This window comes from Lepisma saccharinum, chromosome 24 (assembly GCF_977018435.1).
Source record: "Lepisma saccharinum chromosome 24, izLepSacc3.1, whole genome shotgun sequence".
In the NCBI taxonomy this organism is placed as follows: Eukaryota; Metazoa; Arthropoda; class Insecta; order Zygentoma; family Lepismatidae; genus Lepisma; species Lepisma saccharinum.
In genome coordinates this window covers 25,032,867-25,049,766 of record NC_139252.1, presented here as the reverse complement: position 1 = coordinate 25,049,766, position 16,900 = coordinate 25,032,867, and positions in this window count along the sequence as shown.

Below are 16,900 nucleotides of genomic sequence, written 5' to 3'. Positions count from 1 at the left end.
CAATCTTTCGTGCACTCGTTCGGCTGTGAACTGGGACGCCCACCCCCCGTGCCGCACTATGATGCCATCTCTGGTTCGACCCACATAGACCACCTTTCGTCATGATTATACATTTGCGTCGCTGCGCTTAATCTTGCAGAACAATTATCAATGCAAATAAAATTGCGTAATTAACGATAACCGTTATAATTAAAATAAATACAATACAGGCGCAGAAAATCTCACTACTTCCATCACCATTTTAGTACTTATTATTTCTCGTTGCTATGGTTACAGCAATTTGATTTCTTGTATTTTATACAGCGTGTTAAGATGATTATAACAATATATATATAAAACAAACATGCATTAGTTAAAACAACATCAATAACATAAATAATATTAACTTTGAACATGACAATTTGAGAATAGGACAGTCTCAATCTCTCCCCTTCTCCTGGTAAAAAAAAATGAAGATAACATTTTTTTTTATATATATAATATATAAGATTTGGGTCCTGCTTTTAATATACACTCGTCAGGATAATGAAAGAGTTCACTTGACATAATGAACCAATTCACAAATTTACAATACTCTTTTAACTAAAGTTCTGAAAATGTCATCTTAGTTTTCGAATTTACAGCTACTTATGCATCACTTCATGACAATTACATTAGTTTAAGCAATTCTTCCTTTTTTTCATCAGAACAATTAAATTTCTTGATATTTGACAAGTTCTGCCTTGTTGTTATCTTCTTTCCGTCCATAGACATCAAAATTGTATAATTGTTTTTCACAGCATCAACTACATAGGGTCCAAGCCATAATTCCATAAACTTGTGAATTTTCTTGTTAATTGCACTACTATGTTCATGATTTTTCACTAAAACAATATCACCTGGGACTATCTTCAATTTATTTGCATCACACTCAATAGGTTTGGACTTATATCTTTCCTTAATACGTGCTTTGGCGATAAAACACTTGTGTTTCCAGGGCACAAACTTTAAATCATCTGGCCAGTTAATTTGATTGAGAATTGAATCTTTTAATTCGTGATGAAGGAAAAGTTCACTAGGTGTGAAACCTGTTATTTCCGAAACTGAATTATTTAGAAGTCCTGTTACATGATTCAAATATTTTACCCAGTCCTGATGATTTTGCGAAGTATATAATCGTAACAATCGTATTAACTCTTTGTTGTACCTTTCCACAGGATTTGCGAAAGGCGAATAAACTGACGTGGTGATATGTTTTATGTTACAGTCATCTATATATAACTTCCACTCTTGTGATTTAAATTGGGAACCGTTATCTGATAATATTACCTTACATGCTGGATAGTGGTAAAAATACTGGAGCTTGAATTTGTTAATTATTTCACGTGACGTTGCCTTCCTTAACGGATAAGCCATTAGAAATTTGGACATCGTGTCAACTATTGTTAATATGTAACTATATCCTTGTGATTTGGGTAACGGTCCAACAAGATCTATTGATAACATATCATGTGGAGTAGTACATGCAATTCATCCTTACTAATTTTTGTGTGAGCTTGTTTAGTTTTTGCGCATGTTAGACAGTCGTTCAAATACTGCTTGATACTAACTTTCATTTTAGGCCAATAATATAAACTTCTGCACTTATTAAATAGTTTATAGTATCCAAAATGACCTTGTAAGTCATGTAATTTATGAAGAATTTTGGGTACAACAATAATAGGTACTACAAGTTTCCACTTGTCTTCTTTCAAATGTTTCAGGAATAATATATTATCTTGAATCGAATATTATATTCTGTGACAAATTCCCATTTTGTAACTTTTGTAGAATGGCGCTGCAATAAGAATCCGAATTTTGACTTTCTTGCCAAAATCTTACACTATCTTCGTCAAGAAAATCAAGACTTATGTTATTTACATATAGTTCCGATAGAGTTGGAAAGCCTGTACTTAAATCAGGATATCTGCTTAAAGCATCTGCAGCTTCATTAGATTTTCCCGGCACATGATATAAATTATAATCAAACATTTGTAATTTCAAACTCCAACGATTTAATCGTGGATTCAAAGTTTTAGTAGATTCTAGCCAAGACAAAGATTGGTGATCGGTAAACAATTTCACTTTAGTTCCAGCTATGTAAATGTAGAATTTTTCAAAAGCAAATAATATCGCTAAGCATTCAATCTCGTGAGTATTGTATGTTAACTCATTGCCTTTAAGAGATCTGCTAACGTATTGAATTATACGTGGTCCTTCTTCAGAATTTTCAGTTGAGTCTTGCCATAGAACAGCTCCTATTCCTTTCTTCGAACCGTCTGTGTTGACATTGAAAGGCTTCGTGAAATCTGGTTGATACAAAGCCTTTGGAGATATCAGTAACTTGCGGAGGTTTTCAAAAACTGAAGCATGAACATCATTCCATTGCCATTTTGATTCCTTTTTCAACAGATCATACAAAGGCTGTGCCACTTCAGCAAATCCTTCAATAAACTTTCGCCTCCAATTAGCCAATCCTAAGAACCTTCTCAAAGAGCGTTTGTTTGTTGGAATTGGAAAATTAATAATTGCTGAATTCTTTGCAGGATCAACCATAATTTTATCACCGGACACTATGTGTCCAAGGAAGCAGATTTCTTTGTAAGCAAACTTACATTTGGAAAATTTAATAAACATATTGACACCCTTTATCTTTTGTAAAACTAGTTCTACATGTTGCATATGTTGAGACCAATCTTTGCTGAAAATTAGAATATCATCCAAATAACAAACAACAAAATTTCTGCAATCGGTGGAGAATATTTTATTCATCCTGTCCTGGAACACTGAGACTGCTGATCGAATCCCAAACGGAAGATAGCGGAAAAGATATTGTCTGCCTCTATAAGAAAAAGCTGTGTAAGGATATGAATCTTCAGTCAACGGTATTTGAAAATAACCGCATGATAAATCAATTGAAGAAAAGTGAACATATCCTAGGAACCTCTGTAACATTTCGTTAATTGCTTCTACCCTCACTTGTGGAGAGATAACATGTTGATTAAGTTTCCTAAAATCGATCACAGGTCTCCAAAGACCTCCTTGCTTTGGCACTATATGTAGAGGGTTAAGATATGGTGAAGAATCCTGGTAAATAATTCCCCATTTCTCCCACTTTGAAAGCTCTTCTTCTAAACGTTGTCTCCTTGATATTGGTATGGGATAAGGTGTGCTTGTAATAGGTGTTACGGTATCTAATTGAATCTTGTAAGGTTCAACAATTGCTTTTCTAGGTTTATCTGAAAATTGTACGTGATAATACGACAGAAGTTTGAATAAATCAGCTTTCTGCAAATTGTCTAAATTATCATTTCTAAAAACAGACTCATAAATGGACTTCTTAGCTGGCATATATTCTATATCATCATTCAAAGTTGACGCATCACGTAACAATCTACATGGATAACTTTCATTATCATTTAATATAACTTCGGAACAAAAGTTAGACTTTGTACAATATTTCGAATCTTCTGTAGAAGAATATTGCCGAGTTAAAACAGAGGAAACTTCCTTTCCTTTATCATTTAGCAAACTTACATTCCCTTCTTTAAAATCAATTACAGCTTTATATTTCCTCAAAAATGGAACTCCTAAAATGACATCGGCATTCAACTCTTTAAGAACAAAAAATTCCATAGAAAAGTATTCGTGCTTTATCTGCAGATTAATAATTTTACTGCCAACAACTTTACACTTCTTGGATCCAGCGAAACCGGTGAGTTTTACATCTTCCACGTTATCCAGTTTAATGTTGCCAATCAAAGACGATAGTTTACACCAAACGTCAAAATTTAGAACATTTGCTTGACTTCCAGAATCTATAATACAAACTACAGGTATTTGACAAATAATTCCATGAATAACTGGAACTTCAGTTAATGGAACCGGAATATCATAATCACTAACAGTCCACTCAGGTTATTCTTCAAACCATTCCAATAAAAAAATCACTTGTAGTGGTTCCGATATTAAGTCTTTATCATCACGTACATTCAAAATTTCCTGTGTTTGAAATGAATTTCGTTTGTTCAAATTTGGCCTCTCTGAAAGAAAGCAGAGTGAACGAGGCACTTCCATCCGCTCCTTTAATTTAAATTTGTTGTTGATTGGTAAGATGTTCCAATACCAGATTGTTGTGTAAAGGTCCTTGATACATTTCCAGAAGTTGAATTTGATGTTCCAGAAGTTGTAGATGCATTTTGTGGTTGTAATGAAGTCACATTAACAGGTTGACTGTAAGTAGGAGCGAGAACAGGCTCACTTGAATACTGCGCTTGCCTATTGTAGAAAATTCTTCCATTCTGACTACTGTTAGGTAACTGAGAAGTTATAGCATCCTGATTATAATTCCTATTTGTAATGTCACCGGAAATACCAGAGTATGCATTATTTCTTTGGAATCTGAAATTATTTCTGTTATTATATGTAAATCCTGAATAGCCTCTATTATTTCTACGTCCTCTAAAACTACCATTGCTACCTCTAAACTGTCCATATCTTGAATTAGCATTGCCAAATTCATTAGTAAAAGGTACTTGAGCATCCATCGACGAAGTCTGAGTAGAAGATGAGCAAGTGTTTTTGGTGTGTTTAACATTAATTTGCTTGACACTAAATTTTGATTTCATACTGTCAGGATTCTTGTTGGGTTTAACCTTACTACTATTATCGATTTCTTCCGGTACGAAAATAAGTCCTCTTCTACTAGTTCGGACAACATCTAATTTCCTTAACATAGTTGTTAACTGGTCCATAGAACGTATCTCATGACAAGTTATGTTATTAGCTATATTATTTGGTAACTGGCTAATAACTAATTGAATAACATCCAATTCGTTTGGGTTCTCAACTAAATTGCAATAATTTGAATATGTTTTCAACGCAAAGATTTCTAAATCACCATGTACTGTAGGATCATACTTCCTGTTCCTTAATACTGATAACTGAGACTGCATTATTTCCGGACTTGCAAATTGCTTCATGAATTCTCTTTGAAAATGATCATATGAAGAAAACATACGTTTGTGAGTTCTATACCAGTACGCAGCTCTGTTGGTGAAACACTGCTGAATACTCTGTAGCCTTTTGTTAATTGGAATGCCCATAAGATCAAGCATAGAATTAAGATGTTCTAGATATTCTCGAGCCGATTGGTCTTCTATTTTCCCAGAAAATTTGGGTAAATGAGACAGTTCATTTATCTTTACATATCTGTTTCCTCTATCCCCAACAGTAATTACAGGTAAAGACGTTGGAGAAATACAACGATCAAACTGACTTTGTGGATTATCACAGTAATTGTTATTTGTATTTGACTCATTAACACCAATTTCAGCTTTTGGACAACTTGTGCCAGTCATTAAATTTGCATTACGCCTTTCACCTTGAAACCATGGTCTGCAAGCTTCATTCTGCAAGGAAGAAATATGACGAAACCCACATGTTTCACCAGGGACATTACTATGATGAACGACAGGGAGGTTCTTGCGAGTATGTAAACATTTGATTTATGTAACTATTTTCACCATCAGCAGGACAACATTGTTGAACATTGGAATGTTTATCAATATTTGTAACGGTAGAATTCAATCTAGAAGTTGTCTGCATATTGTTAATCGCATAATTACTTGCATCCTTAAACTGCACACTATTAGGTGACATATTATTTCGATAATGTTCCTCATTGCAGGTTGGAATAAATCTTTTGTTTCGCTTCCAGCGAACACGATTTCGAACATGCGGATCATCGAACGTTGTTTTCACATGGGTTGTTAAAGATTCATCAGATGAATAAGTAGATGAATTAGTCACCCCCGAGTCAACTGCATTTCTAGCCCTTTCACGTGATGTCTTAGTTTGAGAACTATTTTGTGCAAGGGGAGGTTTCAAATGTCCTTTTGTGTTGCGTTGAGAATTTGCATAATTAGTTTGCAAAACATCAATACGAGATTCTATATGTTGAAACCTGTTATTACAATCAATAAGATACGTTCCAAAATGTACATTTTCCTTACCAGCAACTTCCAACGATGATAATCTAGTATTAATATCAGTTATTTTGGATGAACATACTGTAATAGATTTATCGTATTCACTAATCAAATCTTTATTTATTAAAATTTGTTGTCCTTGAACGTCTTGTTCTGTTCGGATTTGAGAAATATTGCTATTTAAAATACTTCCCAAATGTTCATTTTTCTTGATACATTCAGAAGCTACTGAATCAAGTTGTGTTTTAACATCGGAAGTCAAGTTGTCTAATCTTTGATTAACAGTATTAATTTCTTGATGAACCAATTCAAATTTTGAAGTTAGGTTACTATAAATATCCAATTCCAATTGTTCAAACTGAGACTTAATATTCTCTTTAAGCTCTGCAAATTCTTGATTACATTGGGTGCGTTCCGAAAGTCTTAACGAAACGAACGCATTCAACGAAAATAACTGGGCTCGTGAATCTGGTGAAACCAGTTATTTTACGGACTTATGGGACACTCTAGGCGAAAGCGCAGGCACAGCGTTTTGTTTAGAGAAAGTTTCCGCATGGCGTCAGCGGAAGGAATGTCCTTATGGCAAAAATAAACTCCATTATGGCCACTGTTACTCATTTTAATCACATTCTAAGAACGGTCAAGGCATACTTATCTTGTGCATGTTGCTTCATATCGCTATCTGTTAAAATTATAATACATTTTCCGAAGTAGTGCAGTTTGAATCCATCAGCACGCGCTTTGTCTGGAAGGAGCAGACGATTTTCACGGAACAAACCAGCATCCTGGCCCGTGCGTTTGGTGAATCTCGTTCTTGCACGAAACGCACGGAATGCGACTTTTGGGACAGCATAATGAAACTCACGAAACGCACGGAAGCACTTATGGAACGGCCAGTTACCATAACTCGTTTAACGCGTTAAACTCGTGCGACTTTCGGAACGGGCCCATTGCTGTAACTGTAATTTCATATCTTGGTTAGCAAGATCCATTCGTGTTTTTAGTTCTTCATTAGACTGTTCTAACTGTGATTTCATAGAATTTTCTAACTGAGATTTCAATTCAGCATTAGACTGTTCTAACTGAGATTTCATTTCAGCATTAGACTGTTCTAACTGAGATTTCATTTCAGCATTAGACTGTTCTAACTGAGATTTCATTTCAGCATTAGACTGTTCTAGTTTCGTCTTGAGGTCTTCATTAGAAGTGACCATAAGCAATTGAATACTCTTAACAGTACTTAACAAATCACCAAAATTCGGGTTAAGAGTGTCTAGATAAGCTGGCAAACTAAAAGGATCATAATCTGGTTTGCAACCTTTACAATAATAATTTTCTAGTGTAGTCGAATAAATTGTCCAGTGAGTGACTGTAAGTTTGAGACAAGATATATGATGCCATGACGAACACTGTGTACACTGAACATACCTCAAATCATTGTCAGGATCATTACAACAAGATAATTTATCAGGTTTTGTAGAGCAAACATCATGTTCTGTAGTATTCGCATTACTGGAAGCGACTACGGGATTACCAGCATCAAAGTAAGTAGTCATTGTATTAGCCTGAATGTTTGTTTCTTTACGCGACGATTTAGATTTACTTTGTTTTAACTTATCAGCCATTGTGATCTTTACAAATATGACGATTCACGTAAGAAGTTACGTTATACAAGCACACTGAAGATTGTGACGTAAGTCTTACTTCAGAATATGACAAAAATTATGTTCCATTACAACAGACATTCTTACCACTGTCAGAAGATTGCACACTTTTTGAACAATCCTGGCTTCTGGGTCGCCACTCTTGATAACCGTCGCTGCGCTTAATCTTGCAGAACAATTATCAATGCAAATAAAATTGCGTAATTAACGATAACCGTTATAATTAAAATAAATACAATACAGGCGCAGAAAATCTCACTACTTCCATCACCATTTTAGTACTTATTATTTCTCGTTGCTATGGTTACAGCAATTTGATTTCTTGTATTTTATACAGCGTGTTAAGATGATTATAACAATATAAATATAAAACAAACATGCATAAGTTAAAACAACATCAATAACATAAATAATATTAACTTTGAACATGACAATTTGAGAATAGGACAGTCTCACCCCCGTGCCGCACTATGATGCCATCTCTGGTTCCGACCCACATAGACCACCTTTCGACATGATTATACATTTTGCACGTAACGTGATATTGTTATATTGGCTGCGTCCCACTCCCTCTTATCTCCCCGGCTACTTCTTTATAGCGCAATGATAGACGTGAAATTGACATAATATTGTCGTCAGGGAATTCTTTACTTTCGATTTCATACCACCATCGGTGGATTATTGAGATGGGCGATGCCGCCGGATCTAAATGTTGAAAACTAAGAATAAATTGTCATCAATTTAGAGTTAACGATAATAGCAGTGCCCCACCCCTTTGACAACTAACATTACCCTAGAAGGCACTTTATCCAGCCATCGTAAATCTAGCTCCATGAGAGTCAGTTTTAACTCCATTTAAGGTGAAATTTAGTTCTTTTATGCCCATCAGGTTTGGCAACACTGCTAGGAGGCAAGGAAAAAAGCATTGATCATATGGGAGTATGATTTGATTCATTCTCTTGTGAATATAAAACTTCCGATGGAATAGAATGAGATGTCAACGGGAAGAGGGCAGTTTGAAGATGAATTTCACCAGCTGAAAAGTCGAAACTTCCATTTGATTAGCCGTAACTTGATGTTGAAGTTGATTCCCCATAAGGAATACATGGGATTCCGAAAATTATTATTCATCATATTTTTCAATCATCGTGTCCAGCTTAATAATCAACATAACAAAATGTTTGCACTTGCAACATGGAGAGAAATTCATACTCTTGGATACACCCAGGGTTTGTTTTAGTGGCAGTGCCCATTCGGGCGATACTGAAATAAATGCACAATTGGTGCGTAATTGTATCTCCTCGCCTTAAAGGCGGGGCTACTGCGGAGCATCCGCACTCATCTGGCTCCCCTGGAACATCCGGTTACGCTTACGGTGTTATGGACGATCATATGAAACGACAAAGTGGAGATTCTTTTACAAGGAAATAGCGTGTCAGCTGCACAGCATATGGTTGCACAGTTCGATCGGAAACAAATTTATTGAGTCAAGTATCCCTTCGTAGATTTCCGAAGGACGTAGAGAGACGAAACCTGTGGATACAAACAGAAGGAAAAAAGGATTGGTACACATGCAAATTTGTACGACTTGCATTTTGTTACAAGCATGTTTATCGCTTATCTGCGTATTGTGTTGTGGTGAAAAGAATGCCTCTTATAGTGGAACCACGAGCAAAACAAACTGCGACCCGCGACTCCGGTGCACCGTACTCCCGCGAGTAGGGGAGGGGGAGAGTGGACCATGCTTCCTTATGGCTCGAGGTGGAGGGAAGAAGGGAAAGCTGCGCGAGGACTTTTCGTCCCAAGGTTTTTTCCTTGTGGTCGATCTATAGTAAGGTTTCAAACCGAAGCGACACGCGACAGCAGTGGTTCACACCGAAGTGACACAGGCCCTTTTAGTCTATAAATAAGCATTTACCGCGCATGGGAAATCAAGTCTCGGGCGGCACAATTCACGCCATTGGGAATCTGAGCGACACGTGCAGCTTGTCGTGTTCCTTCGGTTCGATACATTTCGTTGATCACTGAGGATTCACTTTCAAGTGGCACGGAGATTACACACCGAAGCGACAAGCAACGGCCCCTTATTCTAAAGGAAACAATCCACCTTGCATATGAGTACAACAGACCGAGGCGACATGATGCATAGCATTGAGAAAATAGACCAGTCCAAGCGACACGTGCATTTTCTCGTGGTGAATTGGTTCGAAAGGAAGCTTTCAGACTCAAGCGATACGTGTCTCTTGGAAACCGACATTAAAAATAAACAACACCTTCCGAATTAAAGCTACACGACAAATTGCAGGTGTCGCTTCTCGGTTTCATGTCGCTCGATCTGGGCCGTTTTATCAATACTGTGCATTGTGTTACCCCGACCTGTTATTTGCGCAAGCGTGATGAATGGTTTGCTTTAGATCGCGAAATCTCGATATCGCTTGTCGCTTCAGTCTGAAAACTCCCTTGTTGTATGAAGTAAATTCGTGCAGGTGAAAGTGGCATGCCATATCATAGGTTCTCCCTAAATCCCTCAGGCGGAAAGGCGAAGTTGAAAGCACACATATTTACTAGCATTTGCATGTGTCATTACTTCTGCAGATTTGTTGGCAAAGATACACTTAAGCATACTTTATAATATAATAATATCACTAGTTTTATAGAATTCTCTCTTCCTCACTTTTCCATTTACAAAATAATTGAATATATCTAAACTTTCGTACGTTTTGAGTTCGTTGTGCGTGTACATGAGATACGTAAAGGTAGTATGCTATACAATTGGAGGCCACAAAGACACGTCATGTTTTAATAATCTGCTCTGCAGTTGATCATCCGACAGATTCTTGACGTCCACTCCTTCATAATAGAACTTTAACAAATACCTTTCTTGACTATCGTCGCACAATTGATGAAAACAAGCACCCATTTTTTACTTCGTATGCCGGCGAATCTGTACTGGAAACAACGGGAACTGGCCTAAACCGGAAGTTCCAGGGGGACCGGGCAAGACCTCACCAATGTTTATGTTTACATTTTTAACACGGTCCATTAGAGGAATGCTATGGGACCTAATCTTAAAACATTTTTGTGTAAGTAATCGCTAAAACTTCACAGTATGTGCAGTGACGTGCACTGAGGAGTAGCTAGTCTAGCAGAGATAAATCAATCAATCTCACGTCTCTAAATTATTTTCAAATCACAATATTTATTGTCTTGAAACCACAGTTTATATGCAACATTTTTTTCAACGCTCTTCTCGTTCCTCGATGTGGTCAGCGGAGAAGGCTGGATACCTTAACTGGTTTTTACTCCGCCTTACCAGTTCCAGGTATAGACAGCCACCCGAATGGAAAGGGAAGTTTTCTGCCTCTACCTCCCTTGCCCCCTGGTCCCCCCCCCCCCCGCTCCAATGGTTGAAAGCCCTTGCGTTCAGGTCATCCAGTCTATCTCCTATAGGACAGTTAGGGGATTGGTTTCCCATCGATTTTCTTCTAAATCCTTTAAAGAACTGAGGCAAAAATTTTCTGCAGTATTTATATCGCCCTGATTCAAGCGGCAATACTTCTTACATTCGGCACCAGGGCGCAGCATATACAGGCACGTCTAGGAGGACTCGTAAAGATCGGCGCTACATAGTTGCAATCTTTAGTGAGAAATCTCTAAACCTGGCGGATTTTAAATTCCAGTGGGCGCTAAAATTCACGGAATAGTGACGAGTCACTTTTCTTTAGAAACTAGTCTGCAGGAGTTAAAAATATCTTTCAAAGTTTATATGATTTGCGCATGTGCGTCTAAGGGCAATTCACACTGTGCAACTTATTTAGTAATCGACGTTTTTCATGGCATGGAAATAACTCTCACCAACTTAAATTGCAAAGGAAAGTGCCGACTACATTTACATCAATTCAACGCGCATTTTTCTGGTAACTATACTCAGAATAGTATGGGGTCGTATGGCCTAAATAATTGTTACCGAAAAAAGTTATCAATTGATATTAGTAAATCATTTTTACTATTCTCTACGTTATTAGAACATGCTTATTGTAAAGAACAAAATATAACTTTCAGAAAACTAGAGCTGTGTTTTTGCTACACATACGTTTTCTTTTTTGAAGTTAGAAAGTTGAAATAATATATGCATTTAAATTATCACAATTGAAATTAAATGCATTTTTAATGTGCATAGAAACTCACATACATTCAATAAACCTGGTGTAAGTTGTTCCCCACAGCATTTTTTAAAAATACATTTTGTATTTTTCACCAGCAAATTTGATTCAGCGATTTTTAATTAGCTCATGTTGAAGATTTAGAAACTTCTGCGTTTCAATTGTTGGCAACACTGCTGCTGTGGAAGAACTGGGGGCAACGTTTGTTTTGGAAAGATCAAGTACCGTTAGTTTTTCGGGGCAACAAAAAAGCCTATGCTCTTTGGCGGCAACGGGTAAAAGGCGGTTAAAGTTCAAATCACAAACCCTGACACCTTCTGTAAACAAAACCACCTGCATGCAGAAAGCATTGCAAACTCATAGAAGTAAAATAATCCACACGAAAATCCAGCTTTGTTACAGGATTCATTACGTAAGGTAAAACAACAGCCAATTTGTAGTATGGGATACGCTGCCGCAAATGACGTCTCACTTCAAACCCAATGCTCTTTCTTTTTTTACTTATTGCTTCACCTTTATGGTTAACTCTTTGCACCAGTAATCATTTCCCATAAATTTGGCTTCTTCCTTGCATGCGAATTGAATATATTTTACTTGCATTTTTTTAGACAAAATGATATAACATGGTAATATATATTACTAAGGATGATATAGATAGGAGTGTATTTGAAATTTGTTTGTAGATTTTATGTAAATTGTATCTTATGTAAATAAAATATATAATGGGCATAAACAGCCATATGCACTGCTGTAAGTCCAATAAATATATTGATGATGATGATCAAAACAAGACAAAAAGTTCGTAAATTTATTGCGGTTGGAAACTTTGACAAGCATCCTAATAACTATTTTTGTTCCGCCAAATATAGTACACTTCGTAAAATAACTTGGTGACATGGCAAGGCAAGGTAAGTGTGAACATTTTGTAGTAATATGCATTGTAACTTTCAATGAGCTTAGAGATTTGTGTACATAATGATATTTTATAACATTGGTTATTTTCTAAAAATAATCATGTGAACAGCAAGAAAGTAGTGCAACTTAGTCAGTGGCGTACGCAAGGGGGGGTTACGAGGTTTAAACCCCCCTTGAGCTTGTGAAATATTATGAAAAATGCTGTGGAAAAAAAATGAAATGGCCAATTTTTCACAGTCAAAGATCTGGGACAATAATATTACTATTAATACTTCTACTACTACTACTACTACTACTACTAATAATAATAATAATAATAATAATAATAATAATTTGAATTATTATTTCCATGCAGCATGGATAAAAGCAGAGCATTCCAAACACAGGCGTCTTTCAGAGTGATGCCTTGAAAATAAACACGAGTTTATGAGGTTAGGTTAGGGTAACTGATTTAAAAGAGAAAAAAGTTGTTTTGTATCTCAGTTGCAACAATGTTCAATACAGTGCCGTACGCAGGATTTTTTTCGGGAAGGGCAGGAATAGTAAATGTGGATAGTACATGGATTCGTTTTGGAGGGCAGGATGCATAATAAAATATTTCGTATTTTTGGAGCTTTTCAATCTATTAAAATTGTATTCAAAGACAAAAATGTTAATCGGGATTCACTTTAAAAGAGGTTTCGCATTTACACATTTTGATTTTTTAAAGTTCTTAACGGATTTTTATTTGAAAATTCTAATTTTCTCAAAATTTCGGTAGGGGCTGGAACACCATCGGCCACCCCTCTACGTACGCCAGTGTTCAACGAACATGTATTTTTTTGTGTGTGAACAATGAGAATTAACTAAATAAAGTTGTTGGTACAGTGGAATCCATGAGTATTACCTTGGAAATTGTCCATCACCATGTTCGTGCACTTTATTTGACCCAATAACAGCTTCAAAAATTAAAAGAAAACTCAAAACAAGTTGTTGACAACTTCTTCACCAGCATACATAAAAATCCATCGCTTAAAAACACACAGGATGTAAGAGAAAAATTAATGAAAATAGTCATAGACAATTTGCAGGGCAATACTCATGGATCCCACTGTACGTTGTAATAGGCTAATCTATAGACAAAGGCTAGGCGGACAAGAATACAGTCACCAATTCGCCTTCCCATTGTATTGTTTACCGCAGCACGTTTGAATGTCTCTCTTTAAAATGTGTCACCTTGTTGACTAGACAATTATTCAAACGACAATAAGCTTAACTATTGTAAAATGTTTTATTGGTAAGAACAGGGAGACAATCCAGATGTGAATTATCGGGGACATTTATGCGGGGAAGAAGCCGGAAAAATTCCAACCAATTCCGGGAATCGAATCCGGATCTCCCGCGTGATTGTCACTTGTCAGACGCTCAACCGACCAGATCACCGCAGTTCCTTGGATGAGTTCCATGCTTTGATTATTTCAATTTATTTTAATATATTTTCTTGTATTTATGGATCTTCTTCACCCTTGAAATGGCTCACCTCGTTGACCAGACAATTATTTCCTAACAAAGAAACAAAAAAATGCTCCCAGGATTTGATAAAAATCGAAGTAGTAGAAAGTAATTTCGTTCTAATGTTTTCATAAATACTATATTTATGTAGATCTCTACTACTTAATAGCAGTAGTAGTGGTATTAGTAGTATTATTAGTATTAATTTAGCTAATTAATTAATTATAAGTATTATTAATTAATTGTGATTATTATTATTTAATTAAAGTATAATAAAACAATGGTAATGTGAATTTGGAAAAAACGTTTTAGAAATAACACCCCCCTTGATGAAATCCTGCGTACGCTACTGAACTTAGTAATATTGCCTGACTTGTCCTTAGAAAAATAACATGCCGAGTTCTATGCGTGCGGGAAAGTCTCCGTGTTCTCTGAGCTTGTTTTCAAAACACCAGCAAGGACAGACTTTGAAAAGGGGTGAGAAACAGATTCTACTCAATATTTATGTAACGTTCTGTCAGTGGTATCCTGAGAAACCAGTAAATGAAGTGGTTAAGTTCGTATCCCAGTGCAGTGGTGTGTCATTGTCTGCAGTTTTAAGGGTTATGAGAGAGAGAATGACCAGGAGAGTAACAATGTATGCGGCTGCATATTCGTCTGATGTTTTGAGAGCGGGTTCTCACATTCAGAGGCTCTTATATAAAATGAATAGGTGCAGCGAACTATGAGAGTAACAGCAGATGATTGCGGTCATGAATCAGATGACGCGGAGTGATACATCGAATCGGTGAGACCGTTTGTTTACAGAAGGTCTCAGGGTTGGTGATTTACACTTTAGTGTCGATGTCGAGAGCAAGATATCTATTGACAAGCGGTTGGGTGAATTTACGTATGTGCACTGGCTTTCAGATGTGTGAGTGTGTTGTGCCGTGTGTGTGTAGTGTAGTGTTGTGTTTTGTACACTATGAATACTGTTAGGAGTTTGAAAGAGAAGTCATTTTCGCGATTGAGCGAAACAGAACGAACTCAAGTAAAAAGGATGGGCCCTGTACATTGTACATGAGGTAAGGACTCCCAGTTGCGTTATTAAAAGAACATTAAAAAAATTACTGGTACAATAAGTACAATTGGTTATGTGGGTGCAACGTTGTGAACGCGCAATTTTGTTTTCCTTGTTTATTGTTTGAAGGCGGCAATTCATGAACAAACACAGGACACATCCTTGGCGTTTGTTACCATTTGCACATGCGACTCGCTTAAAAAGAGACTGCATCTGGATTGGAACGATTCGTTTCGTGCAATATATAAGATCAAGGATGGTAAATATGTTTGATTGATTGATTTGGTGCTTTAAGTCCACTTTATACACAGTAAGGCTAATCGGGACTGGACCTACAGTTTTAAGTGGGATCCGAACCACTGTGTGCCTCCATCGGGTTTCGAACCGGAACCCCTCGATTACAAGGCGACGACGAACAGATGTTACTATACGCTGTAAATCGGTGGTTCCCAAAGTGTGTGCCGCGGCGCCCTGGGGCACCGTGATTAGCTTACAGGGGCGCAACGAAATGTTCCGATATTTTCACTGAATCGTTAGTCAATGCCATGAATGTTTCAAATATCTGCTTATTTAGTACTTTTTTTTACATATAAAATGTTTCTGAATTTGAAATACGTGTTTAATTTTTAACGTAAGACAAGCAATCTTACAAGTAACTGAGCGTTGCAAGTGTTGGAGAGGACTACATTCTGGGCGCCGTGGTAAAGTCTTGAAAAACCTAACGAGCCGTGAAGCAAACAAGTTTGGGAACCCTTGCTTTAAATGGTCGAAAATCAATCTCTCTCTGAACCATTGCTAGGAAAAATACGGAACATTAGGAAAGAAGGAATACAAGCAATGTCACATTGACTGATACTTCAATCACAAGCATCACAACCTAGTTATAGTGGGCGGGACGAGGGGACATCCTGTACAGTGTCTCTCAAAAGTTTTAGGACAACGACATTTTAAACTAGGCAACCCAATTTACACAAGGCGTTGGTGGGTTGCATGTACAGTTAGGCTCAATTTCAGGGTTGCCACATGCACATTACGTATTTATAAAATACGCGAAAGAAAGATATCCAAATATTATTGCATAAAACTATAAAAAAAATCAGTATTACATTTGTTGCAATACTCTCAGAAAGAAACAACGTCGATTTTTTTAGTATTTCATTGTTGATGAGTCTACACAAAAGAAAAGTGGAGAGAGGAAACGAAAGGGAACAAAGGAGAGGAGAAAAGCAAAAGGAGAGAGGAAAAGTAAAGAAGGGAAGAAAATAGATGACAGAAGAAGTGGATAGGAGAAGTAATGAGGAGAAAGGAAAAAGAAGCGAGGAGAGATGAGAAAAATGGAGGAAAGAGGAGAGAAGAGAGGAAGGAAAGCGAGGTGCTAGAAGAGGAGGAAAGGAGTTTGGAGAGGAGAGGGAGACGAGAAGAGGGGAGTGGAGAGTAGAGTAAAAGAGAGAAAGAGAGAAGAACGAAAAGATGAGGAGAATAGTGCCCTGGAGTCGGAAATATAAGTCAGGAGAGGAGATAAGAGGAGTGGAGAAGAGTGGGATGGAGACAAGAGGCGGGAAAAGTAGGGAAGGCGGTATGAGATAAAAATAGAGGAGA